The following is an 18,675-nucleotide window of genomic DNA, read 5'->3' as shown; positions in this document are numbered from 1 at the left end:
CAAATTGATCTTGCATTAAAGGAAGCCTAGATTCCCAAACGTCTCCAGGGCTATACTATCATGCCACTTGCTCGCAAGTTTGAAAGGTCTTTTCTCATAAAGAGCAAAAGATGTGGAGGACTAGGAGTTCAGTCTTGACAGGCATGCAGGGGAAAAGTGTTACTGGCAAGAGGAAAGGCTGTGCAAAGGTCCAGGGGTAAGGAAGAGCACATCCTGGTTCCCCAAAAAATGGGCCAGATGATCACTCACTCCTTTTGACACCAGATGTGGAAACGGTGCTCTCCCAACCAGGAAGAGCCCCTCCCTGGCCAGCTCCTTCCGGGGAGCATCTTTCTCCTCCTGGGACTGGTGCTGTAACATGTCCAGGGGATCTCCAGGCAGAGCAGCTACAGACTTTGTGGGGCCCAGTGCAAAATGAAAACGTGAGGACCCCTGTTCAGAAATTATTAAGAATTTCAAGATGGCGACAGTAGATCATTAAACCAAGCGTGGAGCTCTCCTAAGCACAGGGCCCTGTGCAACTGCACAGGCCACATGCCCACAAAGCCAGGCCTGCCCCTGGTCTCCCTGAGCTACAATGTCACCTCCCTTATCTCATTTTTTCTTCATGACAATTCTGGGAACTGAGTATTGTCACGCCCAAGTTCCAGCTGAGGAAACTAAATCTGTAAGGCCAAGAATGACTTGATCAAGTTCTCGGAATTAGTAACCATGTCAAGATCAGAATAATAATGAAATGACAACTAATGCATAACATTTGTGGAGTCCCGGGGCTCAAAGCTGAGATCCTCTGACGCCAAAGCCCATGTTCTAACACAGTCTGCTACTATGCCTCCTGCCCACAGCTCAGGGCTTCTGTGTCTAATCCTGACTTCAGACGGTTTTGTGCCTGGATTGTAAAAAGGGCCTGGACCAGTTAGGCTTTGCCAAGAGATGGAATCAACACATGTCAACAACCATCCAGTGCCATGAACATCTTCCCAAAGCCTAGAGAGGAAATCCAAGTGGAGACGCCGGGTAGCCTGAACTTCTTAACAAACTGTTGTTGCTGCCGAGGCCACCTCATCCCTGGGCTATCCCAGGGACCAGGCCTCCACGCTGCACTCAACAAGCAGATCGAGAAGCTTCTCTCCTTGATAACCAAACACATCCATTCAAGGCAACAGAGTTTTCTATTCAATTATCACAAATTTTAAGGAGGTTTAAAAACAGAACCCCAAGTTCACACCCACTCACTCTTTTACCCTATTTAGTCCATTTAGACCAAAATTAAGAAGACTCTGTTATCCAGGTTGTTTCTTTCCCGTGTGATGGAACATAATCCAACCACATCCTGAGATGTGCAAAGTGCTTAAGACCCTGGAGTCGGGCATAACTGAGTTTAGGCCCAGCCCCTCGTGGTACCAGATGTGTCAACTTGAGCAAGTATCAAACCTCTCCTCAGTTTCTTCATCGTGTAATAAAGGAATGCCCAGTTCATAAGGTTGCGACTCTTAAGCGCCCAGCACATTGGTAACGTGCTTCATGGGTGTTAACCATTAGTAGCGGCGTGATTGGCAGTAATGTTATTAAGTTGTTCTCAGCTAACTCCTCTGCTGGTTCAGTCACGTATTCATTCATTTATCAACATATAGAAATATTGCTGCATACTTCCTATGTCCAGCTCTGCACCACAGTTTGCAGAAACAGAATGAGATTGAGGCCCAGATCCAGAGGAGCTCACAGACTAGTCAGCAAGGAGGAGGTAAATGTGGACCTAAATAACTAGACTACAGAGAAGACAATGTTCATGGAGAACTGGAAACAGGACCTCAGACTGGGTGAACTAAGGAAGTCTTCTTGGAAGAGGAAATATTAAGCTGGGCTGTTAGACTGAACAGTAAGCACTCAGTAGGTAGTGTTTCAATTACCGGCCAATGAAAGCCACACTACCTCTTAAGAATGGACCTCTCTATAGTTCCCCGACGGCATGGCTGCATGCAGATATTCTCCAGCTCAGAGTTTGACTTTCACTTTTGAAAAGGTAAAACAGATTTTACTTCTGAAATTAAAAAGAGTATTTTTTCATATTCCAAAGGTGTATAGTTGGGACTCGGGCAGTAGAAATTTATGAACAGGGGCCCTTTGAACGAGGAGGGAAGACAATGACTTAGGACTAAGGATTCTATCATGTGTCGCAGGATATTTTCTAAATGCTTAGCCCACAGATGTATGCACATAAAAAGGTTTGTCATTTATCATTTAAGTGACCCATAACGACATCTACTCTCCCCTTTGCCCTGTGGCAGCAGGTTCTCGTGGCTCCTTCTTTGATGGCTTGAGCACCAGTGTCCATTTCCCCATCTGCCTTAGAGGACACATCTGATTAATCCAAAACAATTATGATGATCCCATTTCTCTTGCCAGTGATTCATGCAGGGGAGCTATGTGACCCAATTCTGGAGAACAGACTTGAGCAGAAATCAGCTGGGCGGCTTCCGAGAAAGGTTTCCTCTCTGATAAAAAAAAAAAAAAAACGGCACCAGAAATGTGGTGTCATATCTTGTTTTTCACGTTCTTGTTCTTTTGGATGGTGTTGATTCTGGGTGTGATGCCTAATATTGCTGAATCTACTTCACGACCATGAAGAAAAGCTAGCTTGTACAGAAAACTGACCTATCACAACAGGAGAGGAGAAAGCCAAGAATAACCAGATCACCAGTGACATCATTGAGCTGCTGAATTATCCAACCTTGGCGCCACCCTACCTTCCAAACTTCTCCTTATGTGCAGTAACGAACTATTCTTATTGTGTAACCTGAAAGAATCAAAGCTCTTTGTTACGTGTGGCTAAAAGCACGCTTTCTGATGAAGCTCTAATATAGCGGCTTTTGAAATCAAAGAATTGGTCCTGGAAAGGCCTTGTAATTTTCATTATATAGGTCCTTCACTTCCGTAGTTAAATTTACCCCAATCTATTTTTATTCTTTTTGTTGCGATTGTGAATGGTATTGTATTCTTGAGTTCTTTTTCTGTTGGTTCATTACTGGAGTATAGAAATGCTACTGATTTATGCAAATTGATTTTATACCCTGCAACTTTGCTGTAGTTGTTGATTACTTCTAACAGTTTTCCAATGGATTCTTTGGGATTTTCTATATATAAGATCATGTCGTCTGCAAACAGCGAGAGTTTCACTTCTTCGCTCCCTATTTGGATTCCTTTTATTCCTTTTTCTTGCCTGACTGCTCTGGCCAGGACCTCCAGTACTATGTTAAATAAGAGTGGTGATAGAGGGCATCCTTGTCTTGTTCCTGTTTTCAGAGGGATGGGGTTCAGTTTTTGCCCATTGAGTATGATGTTGGCTATGGGTTTGTCATATATGGCCTTTATTATGTTGAGGTAGTTTCCTTCTATGCCCATTTTGTTCAGAGTTTTTATCATAAATGGCTGTTGGATCTTGTCAAATGCCTTCTCTGCATCTATTGAGATGATCATGTGGTTTTTATTCCTCAGTTTGTTGGTGTGGTTTATCACGTTGATTGATTTGCGGATGTTGAACCATCCCTGTGTCCCTGGTATGAATCCCACCTGATCCTGATGTATGATCCTTTTGATGAATTGAATTCTGGTTGCCAAAATTTTGTTTAGAATTTTTGCATCTATGTTCATCAGTGATATTGGCCTGTAGTTCTCTTTTGTCGTGGCGTCCTTGTCAGGTTTTGGTATCAGCGTGATGTTGGCCTCATAGAATGTGTTAGGAAGTGTTCCATCTTCCCTAATTTTTTGGAATAGCTTGAAAAGGATAGGTATTAAATCCTCTCTGAAAGTTTGGTAGAATTCCCCAGGAAAGCCATCTGGTCCTGGGGTTTTATTCTTTGGGATGTTTTTGATTGCTGTTTCAATCTCTTTCCTTGTGATTGGTCTGTTCAAATTGTCTGCCTCTTCTTGAGTGAGCTTTGGGAGATTGTAGGAGTCCAAGAATTTATCCATTTCCTCTAGGTTATCCATTCTGTTGGCATAGAGTTTTTTGTAGTATTCTCTTATAATCTGTTGTATTTCTGCAGAGTCTGTTGTTATTTCTCCTCGCTCATTTCTGATTTTGTTTATTTGAGCTTTCTCCCTTTTTTTCTTTGTAAGTCTGGCTAGTGGTTTGTCAATTTTATTTATCTTCTCAAAAAACCAGCTCTTTGTCTCATTGATCCTTCCTACTGCCTTTGTCGTTTCAATAGTGTTTATTTCTGTTCTGATTTTTATTATTTCTCTCCTTCTGCTGACTTTGGGCTTCATTTGTTCTTTTTTCTCTAGTTCACTTAGGTGTGCTTTAAGGTTGCTTATTTGGGATTTTTCTTGTTTGTTAAGATGTGCCTGTATTGTGATGAATTTTCCTCTTAACACAGCTTTTCCTGTATCCCATATGAGTTGGTATGGCATGCTATCATTTTCACTTGTTTCCAGGTATTTTTTTATTTCTTCTTTAATTTTTCTTCAATGATCCATTGCTTGTTCAGTAGTGTGTTGTTTAGTCTCCAAATCTTTGTGCCTTTCTCAGCTTTTTTCTTGTAATTAATTTCTAGCCTTATAGCACTATGATCTGAGAAGATGCTTGTTATTATTTCAATTTTTTTAAATTTGTAGAGGCTTGCCTTGTTTCCCAACGTATGGTCTATCCTAGAGAATGTTCCATGTGCACTTGAGAAGAATGTGTATTCAGCTCTTTCAGGGTGGAGTGATCTATATATGTCTATTAAGTCCAATTGTTTTAGTTTTTCATTTAGCTCCACTATTTCCTTGTTGATTTTCTGTCTGGATGATCTGTCCATTGATGTGAGTGGGGTATTGAGGTCCCCTACTATTATTGCGTTGCTTTTAACATCTTCCTTTAGGTCTGTTAATAGTTGCTTTATGAATCTTGGTGCTCCTGTCTTGGGTGCATAGATATTTATAAGCGTTATTTCTTCTTGATGAAGTGTCCCTTTGATCATTATATATTGTCCCTCTGTGTCTCTCTTTACCTGTCTTATTTTGAAATCCACTTGGTCTGATATGAGAATTGCAACACCTGCCTTTTTTTCCTTGCTATTTGCTTGAAGTATCGTCCTCCACCCCTTCACCCTGAGTCTGTGTTTGTCCTTGGGGCTGAGGTGTGTTTCCTGGAGGCAACAAATTGTTGGATCGTGTTCTTTAATCCATTTTGCCACTCTGTGTCTTTTTATTGGAGAGTTCAATCCGTTTACATTGAGAGTGATTATTGATGCATGTGAACTTAATGCTGTTAATCTGTCGCTCATTATCTTGTTTTCCTGTGTTTCTTTTCCTGTTTGCTTTAGACTACCCATTTAATACTGCAATTTCTTATGCTGGGTTTCTTAGATTTTTCCTTATTTATGATTTGTGACTCTGTCCTGTCCTTTATTTTAGTGTCTACCTTGAAGTTTGTATTTAGAATCTCGTGTATAATATAGTCTATTCTCTGGTGGTCTCTTACTTACTTGACCAATACTGATTTAGACCCTTTGCTCTTCCCCTCCTAAATAATTATTTTCATTTTTTATTCCAACTCGTCTTACTAATTTGTAGTTAGAGTGCTAAGATCGTCCTTGCTTTGGTAGTTTCCTTACCTTTACCCTAATGCTATAATTGAATATTTGCTATCCTGTTCTGGTCCTATCCATCGGTCTCCCTAGTCTGTGGATTGTGTCCCCTTTCTCCCTTTTTTCTTTTTTCAGGTATGAGCGCCTTCTTGAGGATTTCTTATAATGGAGGGCTTTTAGTTACAAATTCCCTTAACTTTTGTTTGTCTGGAAAAGATTTAATTTCTCCCTCATATCTGAAGGAAATTCTTGCTGGATAGAGTATTCTTGGCTGAAGATTTTTATCCTTTAAAGCTTTGAATATATCACTCCATTCTCTCCTAGCTTGTAGGGTTTCTGTAGAGAAATCTGCTGACAGTCTGATAGGGGCTCCTTTATAGGTTATTCTCTTTTTTTCCCTTACTTCCCTGAGTATTCTCTCCTTATCTTTCCTATTTGCCAACTTTACTACTATGTGCCTTGCAGTAGGTCTTTTTACATTGACAAATCTAGGAGAGCTAAAACCCTCCTCTACACACATTTCTCCATTGATCCCTAGATTTGGGAAGTTCTCTTTAATAATTTCGTTAAGCACACTTTCTGTTCCATTTTCCTTTTCCATATTCTCGGGAATTCCTATGATCCTTATGTTCTTACTCCTCATTGAATCCATTATTTCTTGGATATTTTCCTCATTTTTATAGTTCTTAGCTCTCTTTCTTGCTCTGTCTGGCGCCATTCAGCCTGTCTGTCCTCGATTATGCTAATTTGCTCCTCTATGTTGCCTACACAGGAATTCAGGGCGTCCGTATTCTGTTTTATCTGGTCCATTGTGTTTTTCATCTCAAGTAATTCTGTTTGATTCTTCTTTATGATTTCATTCTCTTTTGTAAAGTAACTCCAGAACTCAGCTTGTTTCTCTATCTTTCTCTCTACCTCATTGAGTTTTTTTATTATAGCTGCTCTGAATTCATTATCACTTAGTTTACCTAATTCCAAGTCCTCAGGACTTAATTCTGTGTTTTTATTGTTTTCCTTCTGGTCTGGGGCTTTTATAAATTGCTGGATGGTAGAGCAGCGTTTTTTTCACATGGTAGTAGAATTAAGTTGCAGTCACAGCCTGTCGCCACTAGATGGGGGTCAAGAGCCGCGTGTTATGAGCTCTCCACCTTGGGACAAGATGGCTGCGCCCAGTGGTTTTGCCGGGGCGGGGGGGGGGGGGGCTGTTACTCACACACACTAGTCTGGGTTCAGATCAGTTCTGTTCTCTGATCTCCCAATGCCCTTGATTTATGGGGTCCCCGTGGACGGAAGCTTTCCCCCCGTCAGCGGGTCTCCACTGAATCAGCGGCAGGAGTCCTGGATGGTCCCCCGGTCGCGCAACCCCTCCCCTGCTTCTTCCCGACCCGCGCCGCAGCGATCGCAGACTCTAGGGGAGGGAGCGATGTTCTCTCTACCGTTCCAGCGCCTCCGAAGGTGTAAGCAAGGTTATGATCTCCGCCTTCTTGGTATTGTAGGTCTCTAACAAGCTGGCATTATGTTTATTCTCTGAAATTCAGTTCTTCCGATCTTTTGTTGTATTTTGGAGGGGAGAGAATCCCGGGTCAGCTCACCCCGCCGTTTTGCTCCTATGCTCGAGTAGAAGTCAGGCTTGAGAGGCAAGATGGAGGGGAGATCGGATGAGAAAGAAAAGTTGAGTAGCTGGCAGCTTCCACTTGCAGGATAAGAATGTGATGTTTGCCATCCTTTGTTAGGGGTTGCAAAGTCACATGACTACGGGAGACAGGTGGTGCCACAAAGGGAATGGAGATGGGGTGACTGTGTTGAAAGTAAACACCTGCTTGCTATTCAGCTCCTGTCAGTTTTTTGCCACGAGGAAGCATGGGCCCAGCGTTGCCAGATCTTCTGATTTTCAAGAGAAACTTGAAAACTTGATGTTTGTCTGAATTTCCCAATTTTCCAAACACTATGTGAGCCAAATACAATGTTTTTGAGGACCAGATATGGCTCCTGATGCACTAGTTGTGGTCTTTGGTGTAGTTTCTAATACTTAAAAGCAGAGGTCAGGATATTGTGTCCTTTCCTGACCTTGTCAACAGCTGGCTGTATTACCCTTCCCTCTCTAGGACTCAGTTTCCTCATTTGTAAAATAGAGTCTTCTAGGCTGTAAGCACTTTGAGGGCAATTATTATGTCTCTTTTGCTCACCATGATCCCCCCAGAGCACAGCAACATGCCAGGAGCATAGCTAGTGCACAGAAAATGTTTGTTGAATGACTGAATAAATGAAAGAATGAGTGAGGGTCCTAACATCCAGTCTTCTGGTTCCTTACTGTCAGTTCTGACCAGTCTTCTCTCTGCAACTCCTCGTCCTGTTGACCAAGACATAAACCCTGGTCCCCAACTCTGCTGCTTGCTCAATTTATATTTCCCTTTATCCACTTTCACTCATTTAGTCATTCATCTATGAAATCTTAACGTAGTCCCACTCTCCTAGGTTAGGTCCCGTGCTGGGCACTGGGCATAGAGACAACGACCTTAGCTCTGCTCTCAAGCAGCACCCAAACTAGAGAGATCGAATAATAGGTGAGCCTGGAAGAGGAATGCCATGTGATCAACTCTCTAGTGGAGATGTGTGCAAGGAGCCATTTTGGCATATCTTTTTGACTCAGCTGTCTAACTCACCCATAATCCTACCTTAGAAAACACATTCGAGAATCCTGGTGCTGCTCCCTGACTTCTGAAAATTCATGTCAGAAGTCCCTCTCTGCTCCCTCCTGACAGTTCTTCTCAGCATAATCCTGGCTGTCCCAATCTCCCTCGGGTACCATCCATGGAGCCTGCCTTTCCTTCCAAATTGTGTTTTCTTCTCAAGGCTCTTGCCCCCCTCAGCCCTTCAGCATTAAATATCCTAAACCTATATCTTAGCCTTATTCATCAAGGGAGTTCCTTGAAGACTCTTTCCAACTTGAAGAACCCTAGTTCTGATTTCACATGAACTCCATGATTCTGCTGATGACTGATCCTGGAGACGTGCCCTCCTGACACAGGGGACTTCATTTAAACAGTAACTCCTCAACAGAAAGAGTCAGCTCCGGACAGCGCTGCCATAAAGGGTTTCCGTTTTTGCCAGAACTACATATCTCCTGTTCTATGACTATGATTATGCAAACAATTGCTGGAATCTCTTTATTCATTTATTTTTTATTTCTGACTACAAACTGACCAATTTTTTCCCAGCTCATTGCTTTCACACAATATACTGCCACATGCAGCCAACACACACTCCTAGTATCTTATTTTCCAATTCTTTCTTAGAGCCATCAGTCAATCACATACATGGTCTGCCTCCCAAGTTATCACAAGGGACAGTGTGACCAAATGTTTGCTGCTGCCCACTAGGGAGAACCATGCTAGTGGCCTCTGACAGCAGTTTCCAGGCGCCTCATCTTCCAACTGCTAAGCTAATGCTGCATATTTTCAGTTGTTGTTATAAAATCACCCCACTCCTGGTACTAATTTCTGTGTTGCAAACAGAGCTAGGCTATGTTGTAATAACAAACGAATCCTGAGGTGTCAATTGTCTAATGCAGACAATGCCTACTTCTTGCTCATGCCACGTGCCCAGTGTTGGCTGGCAGGAGATGTGCTCTGCCCCCACCTCAGGGAGGCTCCACCAGAAAGTGCTTACGGTCCTCTCAGCACATGGCTTCTGGGTGGATGGTGGCTGAGTGACAGTGGGGAGATCATGCGGGCTACTCCCTGCCTCAGCCTGCCTCTGAGCCAGGACTAATGTCCTGGCCCTGTCTACCTGCAGGAAAACGGGACAGAGTCCCCTTGGATGCCCAAAGGGAGGACCAGATATGAGTGAGCACCACAAGTTTCTACCACATTTACTTAATATTGTCTTTCAATTGAATGACTTTTACATAAAAAGCTCTCATTTAAATTAGAACTTGTACTTCTTGAGAGAAATTATATGTATAAGGAAACTTAACATAACTGGTATCATTTGCCAAAAATAGATGGTAAGCACAAATATATCAGAAACAGAAACGAAGTACACTTTAAAATTTTACGTAGATATTGTCGATAAAGGGTCCAAGTCGAAAACCACTCTTTCTTTATAAAAAACAAGGAGGGAAGCTAACGATAGAGAGGTGTTAAAGATACACTAGCCCCAAACTCAGACACTCTCCTTGGCAAAATCAGACAGAAAGAGAAGTAAAATGTGAGTAACGTCCTAATTATGTGACTCGGTGTTATTTAACGCCCTGTCCACGTAGCTTCTAGAATGATGTAGTATATACCAGCCGTACTCACACCTGTGAGCTACTCTGACCTAAAGCATGTCTGGGTGAACAGAATCAGATATTTGGGGCCTGGTCTGACCGCCACATTTGTAGGCAGATTCCTATATCCTTACCTATAAGGACAGCCTCATCAGAGTTGCTGTGTTTGCAGGAGCAAGACAGCATGTGAGAGGGCAAAATCGGTCTGCTCATATTTTGGTAACAGTCGCACCAGCTCCCACCACAGTTGTGACAACCAAAAATGTCTCTCCTACCTGGCAATGTCCCTGGGTGGGATTCCAAGAACTCTTAGCTGAGAAATGTTGGTTTAACTTAAATCCAAAAAATTGGAGAGGCAGCTTGAGGAGTAAGGAATTTGGCCTCTAGAGAGAGGTCTGACCTTTGTCCTCGCTCTTGGGAGAATTTCCTGAGTGACTGGAATGTCTCTGTTATTCATGAGGGGCCGCACCCGAATAGTTTATGCTAATGAAGTTCCTCAAAGGGGGCCCAGAGATAGTTTATAAACTGTTACCCAACTGCCTGAGAGGGGGCTGGCCCTGCCCGGACCACAAAGACCAACCCTGTGCTCAGAGGCTTTGAGCTTCACAGCAGCAGCCTGACGTGGGTGGAGGGGAGGAGGGCTGGAGATGGAGCTCAACCACATGGGCAATCACTCAATCAGTCATGCCGAAGTCATGGAGCCTCAATGAAAACTCTGGACAACAAAGCTTGGAGGAACGTCCTGCCTTGGCAATACCACATGCGAATGGCCACACTTGATGTCCGGAGGATGAGGCATCTCTGAGGAAGACAGAAGCTCTGCATTTGGAACTGCCTGCCTGATTCTGCCCTATACGCCTCTTCCTTTGGCTGGTTCTGATGTGTATCTTTTTGCTTTAATAAAGCACAATCATAAGTATAGCACTTTCCTGAGCTCTGAGAGTCATTCTACTGAAATATTGCACCCGAGGGTAGTTGTGGGAACCCCAAAATTTGTAACCAGCTGGTCTGAAGTGAGAGTGGCCCTGAGGATCCCTGAACTTGTGGCTGGAGTCAGAAATCTTGGGCAGACTGGGCATCTAGAAGACTATATCCTTAACCTCCCGTTTGGCTAACTCCAAGTACAGGTGTAATAGGGTCATCTATTTTTAACCATCAATTTTATTAATTTTGTCTTAAAAATCTTTTCTCTGGTCGCTCAGCATAGCTCCTTTGGGGGAAGGGCTGTGTTCCAGAGCTTTAGCTCACTGTAACAGCCAGGAGTAGTTTCCAACACATTAAGTCACATATGTGTGGTGGAAATAGCCTGGACCTCGGAATCATGACTATAAATCCTAATTCTGTCCCTTTGCTTATATATAGTGGGCAAGTGACTTGACCTTTTTGAGACATGCTGTCCTCATGTGTAAAATGGTGATGACAGAACTTTCATTCGTCCATTCACTAAGTATTCAGGGAGTGCCCACCATGTGCCAGGCACTGAACTGGCCCCCAGGGTACAGCAGCGAACAACACGAGGTCCCTGCCCTCAGGGAGTTCACATTCCAGTAGGAGAGATGGACCACAAATGAACAACTTCAGATGATGAAAAGCGCCACCAAGGAAATGAAGCAGGTAAGGGAAGAGAAAGTGACAATAGGAGTGGGTGTTCTTTTCAACAGAGCCCTTCGAGAACACCTGAGGAGAATCATTTGTGCAAAGGTCCTGAGGTAGGAACAAGTTTGGCATATTTGAAGTACAGAAAAACACAGTCATCAAGGATTAAAGAAAATTAAGCCTACAAAATTAATGAACTCAATACCTGGCACTTAAATGAAAATTCAAGGATCTTTTAGGTGAACCTGCATAAATGTGTGTTGAATGTTACCAGAAAACACCCCAGGAATAATACTGATTGGATTCTATTGTGTGCTTCCCATAGATTTAATATCAACTAATGTATGTGATGCTCACAACAACCTCCTGAGGGAGATAACGTTCTCTTCACCATTTTGATAGATGAGGAAACTGAGGCAAGTGTCTTAAGTGAATTGCCCAAATTCACACAGCTTTTAAGTGGTAAAACTAGGAATAGGAACTGGGCAGTTGGCTCTCGATGACCTTGCCCCTGACCACTCTGCTGAACTGCACGTTTTAACAATAGCTCCAATCTAAGATCTGGTCTCTTTGTTGCGACCTCTCCAAACACACTTGGGCTTTTACCGTGAATTTCTTATTTAATAAATTTATTTATTCAACAAGCATTGATCAAACACCTGCCAGGTTCCTGGCCCTTGAACAGGCACGGGGAATATAAAGAATGTGGCCCGGCCTCTATACCTCCTGGAGCGCAGGGGTAGAGACAAGGGCAAAATTATAATGTACTATTTCAAGCCTCGAAATGCCATTTAACTGTCTCATGCTCTTCAGCTTGTCTTCCCAACAGGGACATGTCAGCCGAGGCTGTGATGTACAAAATTTATTGCTAGGGTACCTGGACATTTTCATAAACAATGGAAAAAATATTAGTGGCTTCTGAGAAACAAAAAACTGTGGTAGTGGAACTACAAATTTCAGGAAATCTTCAATAGCGCTTAGAAAAGATTCCGCTAACCAGGTTTTCTCAGCTGCCTGAATCTTGATTTTCTTCTCCCTGGAGCTTTCTTTATTAGATTTGGCTCATTGGATGAGGAACAAACCTTCCTTTCTTTTTAGTGTTCTTGCATATCATTTCTCCTCTCCCTGCTCCTCAAACTCATACACTTTGACAGGAAAATGCTGAGTCCTTTCCGCAGATGCCACGTGAGAGGAGGTAAGACGTGAATCTGTGTCTTCCTGTTTGACGGTAAAATGGGCTTGTCTGCAAGCCACTCTCTGCTGGCTTATCTGCTGAGACACAGGCCCTGTTGCCTTGGTTAATTAATCCTTGAGATTGACTTGGAACTTGTACATATCTCCTTCACAATCATTAAAAAGGCATTAACTGATTATTCAGGTGTAGAATCTACTCTGTTCTCCAACTTTACAGCCCTCTCAATCTCTTCCAGAAACTCCAAAGGCTCTTTGACCCTGGCCCGGCTTTCATTAATTTTGGTTTGAATAACACATGGGAAGGGAAGCCTGGAATCTATAGATTTCATATCCTCACTTCTGTAACTCAGATCTCAACCTCATATAGCCCTTGTAATTTTGCCTCCCTTTCTATCATAATCCCTCACATTGTCTCCATTCCAAGCCCGTTTTCTGCATGCACACGCACACAAGCACACACACTCATGACCACACACATACCTGTTATCAGGCTGTTATTGGCAGTCCACCAGCCAAACCCAGCCTGAAGTCATGATTTATTGTACCTGCTCGTGCGTTTTAAACAGTTAAATTTCAATGTTTTCAGGCAACAGGTGGGCTCTCCAGTTTGCCATAGTCTCCACCCATCTTTATTCTCTGGTTTCACTTGCTGATCTTACCTGCCTGGCCCCTGGAGGAATTTGAGTTAGCAATCCATAGCTCTAGTCACATTGAACTACTTCCACTTTCCTAACCATGCCAAGCTGTGTCTTAGCTTTCTGCCACTGCACACGTACCTCCATACTTGGACTCTTTTTTCCTTCTCAAGCTGGTAATGATAACTGCGAATGTGGTATGTGTGCTAACCGTTCTCGCAACAGGGAGTGTTGTCATGTCCATTCTTACAGAAGAGAAACCCGGGCTTAGAGAGATTAAGAGAACTGTTTAATATCATGTAGCTGATCAATGGCAAATCCCAGACTAGGAATCAGCTATCAGCTCCAAAACATACTCTCTCTTCTAACAAGTTATCTAGTCATTCTGCCTTCTTCTTCAATACCCAGTTCAGACAATCTCTCCTCTGTGAAGGCTTCTTTCACTTCCCACAGGCAGAATTAGTCATTCCCTCTTGAGGATTCCCTCAGCACTATACATAACGTGTCTTTGTGAAGTCATCAGACTTTGTTGCATTTATTTGATTCCATGTAAATATCCCCCTAGACGAATACTTCTCAGACTTGACAGTGACAGACATCCAAGAATATATCCAGAGATTGCCAGGTTTCCTTGAACCTCAATTTAAAAGCCCTACCTTAACAAACAAAACTATATTTAAAAATTACACTTTCCACACTGTAAAGCCACTTAGACTATAAACACATTAAAAACTCCCACCCATACTAGTCTATAGACCTCTTGAAGGCAGGGACCACACCCTACTCATCTTTGGCCTCATTGCTCACCTTGGGCCTGGCCCAGAATGCAGTTTCTGAAAATGTTAGTTGAAGGAATGGAAGAATGGATGCTAATGTGGGCTTCCTAAGAGCAAGGGAGATGTGGCCCACGCTGCCAGGATAAATTAAGCTAAAATGGAAGGCTGACTTGGCAGAGTTGATTCCCCAAGGTCAGTGGCTGTAGTTCACACAGGTCTTATAGCCAAGACGGTTAAACTGGTTTTTACACAGGAGCATTGCACTTCCCACCCCACTGAGGTTAGGCAACAACATGTGACCTGCTTTAGCCCATACAATGTGAGTAGAAGTGAAATATGTCACTTCTGGGTGGAAGGCTATTTAAGAGCTGGTGCACATTTGGCCACACTGACCATGCAACAGTCCAGATGGCAGAGGCTGCCTCTGCCTACAGATCTGCGAAAGGATGACATGCGGCAGAGGCTGGAGCCTACTGCTGTCGACAAGAAGCGTGCCTGAAGGGGAAAGACCCCTTTGCTCTGTTAAGCCACTGGAATCTGGAGATTGCTACTCCAGGAAAACCTATTCTCTCATTCACTTGAAAATATTTATTGAGCACCTAATATGTTCTAGGCACTATGCTGGGAGCTAAGGATATAAAGGTGTGCAAAATCAGATATGGCCTTTGACCTGAGACAAGTGCAAGTCTATCGGGGAAGACAAATACTTATTAAAGAGACTACAGGGTAACAATGACAGACGCTTTGAGAGGAGGAGCATGAGGTCATGAAACAAACTAACAGAATCAGGTGATCAGAAGACATTTCCCTGAGGAATTCACAATTGAGCAGAGAGCTGAAGGAAGGGAACAAGTAACTAGATAAAGGGTTTGGGGGAGAGGAGAGGCACACATGAGACAGAGGAAACAGCATGTGCAAAGACTCCAGGACAAGACCCCACCGTTTAAGGAGCTGCGTAAAGGCCAGTGAAGCACCAGCGAAACTAACTCAGAACGTCCCACTTTCTCTGACCACCGGCAGGATGGAAGCTGCCAAGTGAGACAGTACAGGAGAAATTACTCAGGACCTCAAGGTCCTAGGAGCTAATTCACAGACGCCAGCTGAGTCTGAATCCGTGCTGCATGTCCTGAATGCCTGACTTCCTGCTTGATTTGTGTGTGTGTGTGTGTGTGTGTGTGTGTGTGTAACGGGGGCACTGTATCTAACTGCCTTGGTCCCCAGAAGTTTGTCCTTGAGGGGAAAGAGAGAAAAGTAGTGTTGAAGCAGCTTCCCTTGATATTGCCTCATAACCCCCCATTTCCCCTCATAGTTCATGAAAACAAAGCGTGGCGGCCCTGACGGCCATTGTCAGCTGATGGATAGAGGCTCCGGTCTCCAAGGCCTGAAAAGATGCAAATGAGAAAGAGAGGAAATGGCCTAATCTTATGAGTCTGCGCACCTTCGGAACAGAAGCCCAGGGGCATTTGAAAAAATGAGACAGAGGAGCAACATTTATTAAGTTCTAGGGCTTTCAGATATGGTCCCTTTTAAGTCTCTAACTTCTCTAAATTGTATATGTTAACATTCCCATTTTGCAGATGCTCCTGAGGCTAAACCATACAACAGATAAGGAAACTGAGACACAGAGAAGTCTCAAAAGCGGTAATGGTCAAGCCAAGACCCAAGTTCAGTTCCATCTGAGCCCAAATCCTCCTGGCGTGAAGGGATACGCTTCTGACAGTGCAAAAGTTAAAGCAGGAGTTAGAAAAGCAAATGCCTCCAGGAGCCAGTGCAGGCAAATGAGAGAAGCAGCCTGGGAGAGACACAGCAGAGGGGGGCCTGGACAGCATGTGTCTTTTTGAAAAGGGACAGCTACTAACCACCTCCTGTTGGTAATTACCATGTGGCACTGAGGACAGATCTCCCCATATTTCAGGAGAACCCCAAAATGCAGATAATTACGTGAAATCTCCAAACTATTAAAATGCTAGCATCTAATACAACGACATACACACATACATACATGCCTACCTCTGCAGGGACCAAAGCTATATTTGAGCCTCATTTAACCCAGTGGTTCTCAATCCGGTGTGATGCTGGCTCCCAGGAGATAGTCGGCAATGTCTGGAGACACTTGTTTGTCAAAACTTGGGGCAGGAGTGCTACTCTCCTCTGCTGGAAGGAGGCCAGGGATGCTTCTAAACATCCCCGCCATGCACAGGACAACCCCCACCAAAGAACTATCCAGCCCCAAGCGGCAATAGTGCTGAATTTGAGAAACCCTGGTTTCACATGTGGTCCCTCGAGCTCTGATGCCTGGTTTAAAGTTTTCTTCATCCAGCTAAGTCTTCTCCGCCTCTTATTAACCCTCACAGCTGTCCTATGCCAGGGATGGCATGATACTTGCTTTTCATTTGGTTTGCCTTGTTCCAGACCTGGGCTAATTCTTGAGTTACACTTGCAAATCCAGCTTAACGTTCAAGTGTATAAGAAACAGGAGCAATTCAACTCCAGTCAATAAAGTAAACAAAGCCTGGTTTAGATAAAGCCCATTACCAGGCCCGAAGTGGCCCGGGGCACCTCTGCTACTGCTGATTAGCCTAAATGCTAAACACAAACCAATTAACACACTCTAAGGCTGCTTATCTCACTTACTGTGGAAATAAAGCCCAAGGCTAAATACACATATTGATTTAGCCATTAAATCCAGCATCACTCAAAATAAAACTCATTATATTATTGAGTAAAAACAAAGTCACCTTAGTTTTCAGGATGGGGTATTATTAAGAAATTCCACTTTTACACTTTCCCATTGATTTCCCAAACCGGCCTGAGCACTTCCTTCTACCTGCCACCTTCTGGGTCTTAACCAGCCCCAAGGCTAACTTAGATAGTGGAGTTTTTGTATTCACCTTAACAGGATCTTTGCTTTTAGCCCTAAAAATACACACTCATATGGGAACCCTTTTTCTTTTTCTTTAAAATGCTATTTCAGCATAGGCGGGGAAATTTTATGCTTGAAAGAAAAGACATTAAATGGGAAGATGAGCTCGGATATTAAGTAACAACAACAAATACAAAAACCACAGGCATTATAATAAAAATGGGTTAACTCTGAACATTAACCACAGGCACTGAGCTGATGCTTATGGACAAAAAAACAGAAATATCTTCCCAGTTCAGGTGGAAACCACTAACTGAAGAGTCTGAAAAAACGTAATCAGGAAATCACTTTGACCAGGTATTTTAATTTATTCTGTATAACATGCTATATGTCACATCCCACAGTGGGCCTTTTACTATTTTGGCAGCCATCACATTTTACCAAAATATTTTAGTCCTTCTAATGGGAAACAAAGCCCCAGTGGATGCTCTGTTTTATTCACCTTCATATCCCACATGCTGGCCCAAGGTGCTGGCACCTAGAAACACTGTTGCATATGTAACGCAGAGACATTGGCCATGAGATGTCTCATGAAATGGATGCTTCCAGAAGTGCCCACAGAAGTTAAGCATCTGCTTCTTGTGTTGAGTTTCCCCACAGATCTCATTTAAGGGCTCTTTTACCTTTATTTATGATTAATAAGACTGGACACATGATCTTAACCATTGTACATCTCTCTACCAAATGCTGTCCTTACCACAGCATCTTTAAGGGTACTTACTAACCAGTTTCTTCACCAGCTGCTCTTAAAGCATAGTCTGCTGTGCCTCCCATCAATGGTAGAGAAAGAAGCGTCCTCACTGCTCAGGGAAGCAGGCAGAATCCATAGTCTCTCCTATTTATCCAACACATCTTATTGAGGGAAACCGTTATACTCGAGAACAGTATTTGTCAGCACGGCAGGAATCACCGCCTTAAGAAAACTTTCTGTAGGGCATCAAGATTACAAGGTGGAATGAACATGTGCATTCTTCTCCTTTCTCTCCAGAAAGTCCACTAACATGACTGTAAATACACGTTAAGTAGCGTAAATATACACGGATAAAGTGAACTTGAGAGGGGACAAGAGTGGGTGACAAAACTGACTTGGCAGCATGGAAAAAGCTGGAATTAAGCACCCACACTGGCAGACACGAAAAAGGAGCAAGCAAATTTGTTCCAAAGGAACGTGGAAGGCCTGGGACTTGGGGGTACCAGGCACTTGCAAGAGGTGAGTGCGTGGCATAAAGCTAAATACAGCAGGATTGGTTAAAAGTCTACTTTTCTCGTCCTGCACTGCCAGGCCATCCCTTCACCCGCTTCCAACCTACCCTCTCAAGTGTCACGATGAAAATACCTTCAGTATGAAAGAGAAGCAAACACAGTGTTTGGCTCCAGAGGGAACATTAGTCTAGTTCATTCCACTGCCCTTAGTGACCAGTTCAGTGATGGCCATTTTACCTAGTTCCAGTGAAAGTCACCCTCGGAACCTTTTTTTTTTTTCTTTTAAAGATTGGCACCTGGGCTAACAACTGTTGCCAATCTTTTTTTTTTTTTTAATTTTTTTTAAGGATTGGCACCTGGGCTAACAACCGATGCCAATCTTTTTTTTTTTTTCCTGCTTTATCTCCCCAAACCGCCCCTGTACACAGTTGTATATCTTAGTTGCAGGTCCTTCCAGTTGTGGGATGTGGGATGGTGCCTCAACGTAGCCTGACGAGCGGTGCCA

The sequence above is a fragment of the Equus caballus genome, chromosome 21, assembly GCF_041296265.1.
Source record: "Equus caballus isolate H_3958 breed thoroughbred chromosome 21, TB-T2T, whole genome shotgun sequence".
Taxonomy (NCBI): Eukaryota; Metazoa; Chordata; class Mammalia; order Perissodactyla; family Equidae; genus Equus; species Equus caballus.
The sequence above is the reverse complement of the archived record's forward strand: the minus strand, read 5'-3'. Positions refer to the sequence as shown.